Genomic DNA, 2,255 nt, shown 5'->3' with positions numbered 1-2,255 from the left:
ATACTAAAAATCGGGTTTCGATACTCGTGGCGGGCATAGCATAGATAGCCCATTTTGTAGTTTTGTGCCTAACAACAATAACAAAAACCAAAGTTGATATAATCCAATAGTGGCTCTTCGATACGCTAAAAATTAAAAATATATCTGACCGTATGAACACATTTTTCAACTGAGTATTTAATTAATGACGCGTGTTTTTATATTAATCACGAAATGAATGTACATATTTTGTGTCAATTTGAAATTTCTCAAAGCGAGTTATTTCACCACAGCTCTGTTTTGGGATATGTGAAAAAAAAACAACAACAACTAAGTATTTAAATACAGTAAAACGAGATTAACAATCAGTAAGTTAGAAAAAGATCGTTTCGCCGTTTCTTGAAACGATAGCTACAAAGTAACTACATAACATGTTAAGTTTTGTTATATTCCCAGCTCCTCTAATCCACCGAATTATGGAGGACCCGACTTGAAACTTACTCTACAATCAATCCCCTCCCCCCTAGGAGTAAGCTTCCTCTGACGATAAACGATGACTGTGGGTTATTGATTAGATCATAACGTTGTTCTCAGCCCGGTCATCCCAGGGAGTCGGGTTTGTTTCGCGGAACGAGGCGCACGCTACCTGTCAATGCTGTATACGAGACTCAACACAAAGACTTGGTCCCCAGCAGTAACATAGTTGTAGATGTGTTTAACAACTCGCACTTGTCCTTTTTGTGTGTGTGTGGCTTAGAGAAGAATATAAGAATTAGTTTTCTGAACTTTCACCACAGAAATGATAGTCGAGACGCATAATGAGTTTCAAAAAAATATATAATTTTTTTAATGGAGCAAACATATTCGGATGCAGTCATTACAAAATGGTAGCAGAGGCCAACTGGATTCTTGGTTATACTGGATCCTGTTCATTTCCCACTTCGAAGTAATTCTGTTCATCCTATGGTCTCTCTGATGCGAAGTGACGAATCCAGCGACGATGATGTGTGAACACCAACCACTGGACTTACAAGTTATTTAGTACAAGTGCAGTCTGTACCAATGTTTCATCTCTGTAAATGATGTTGACCGGCTCTACTGCGAACACAACAATGTTCTTAGCTGCTACTACCGTACCTGAAGTTTCCCAGCACGATGTGGAAAGATTTAGCATTCTTTTGCCTAAACCTACAGGTGAGCCCTGTACGTTGACTTCATGTTATATACATTACTTTTCTGTTGTTAAACAACTTCAGTATTCCGGTGCACCTCATGCGTTTCGGTAAAATCATGTTATGAAATAACCCGTTAAGCCTAAGATTAACCACAGTTCATTTATCCTGCGTTTCAGTTCAATCATGTTATGAAATAACCCGTTAAACCTAACATGAACCACGGTTCATTTATCCTGCGTTTCAGTTCAATCATGTTATGAAATAACCCGTTAAACCTAAGATTAACCACAGTTCATTTATCCTGAGTTTCAGTTCAATCATGTTATGATACAACCCGTTAAACCTAAGCTTCACTAAACATACTGGTGAATTCCACAATTTTTATTTCTTTCGGTCTGTAAGCCTAACTGTTCACAAAACATGGTCGTTTTGTCTTACGTTGCTTTCGACCAGGATGAATATTGTATTTGTTTGTTTGTTTTGAATTTCGCGCAATGCTACACGAGGACTATCTGCGCCAGTCGTCCCTAATGTAGCAGTGTAAGGCTGCTAATCATCACCACCCACCGCCAACTCTTGAGCTACTCTTTTACCAACGAATAGTGGGATTGACCGTCACATCATAGCGCCCCCACGACAGAAAGGGCGAGCATGTTTGGTGGGACGGGGATTCGAACCCGCGACCCACAGATTGCGAGTCGAGCGCCCTAACCACCTGGTCATGCTGGGCCTGAATATTGTAAGCATTGTTGTGTTTTTTTCCCAGTTTGATATATAACAAAACATCGTGTTACACGTAAATTTAAAAACTGCAACCATCACAAGACTCAGAGATTTGACTCAAAGTTAAGTTAACACCATCTTGACACTTCCATGACCCTATTTTTTTTTTAAGCGTCCAAATAACCACTCATTCTTCTATGGGCGGGGGGCGGAGGGGGAGCATTTATGAATATTGCGATAATCTATTCATACATTTATTTGAATTTTTTTTAATAAAGTTTTTTGTTTTGTTTTTATATTTCAAAGGACCTTCATAAGGATATTTGCCTCAGGGCATCCACATACCGGCCCTGGTATACTGTATTGTACAAGGGATCT

General features: G+C 39.2%; 1 long non-coding RNA gene across 1 annotated transcript in view; it reads left to right on the top strand.

The window, feature by feature from the left end:
• The first annotated feature begins 601 nt into the window (after nt 1-601).
• The window catches only part of LOC111088681, a 4,672-nt gene continuing 3,018 nt past the window's right edge, over nt 602-2,255 (top strand). Inside the window, exon 1 of the long non-coding RNA XR_002613130.1 lies at nt 602-1,173. This is a non-coding gene — a long non-coding RNA (uncharacterized LOC111088681). The remainder of the gene's footprint in view (nt 1,174-2,255) is intronic.

Source organism: Limulus polyphemus, unplaced genomic scaffold (assembly GCF_000517525.1).
Source record: "Limulus polyphemus unplaced genomic scaffold, Limulus_polyphemus-2.1.2 Scaffold4224, whole genome shotgun sequence".
Taxonomy (NCBI): Eukaryota; Metazoa; Arthropoda; class Merostomata; order Xiphosura; family Limulidae; genus Limulus; species Limulus polyphemus.
Note: the sequence above shows the minus strand (reverse complement) of the source record. Positions and strands in the feature narration are given on the sequence as shown.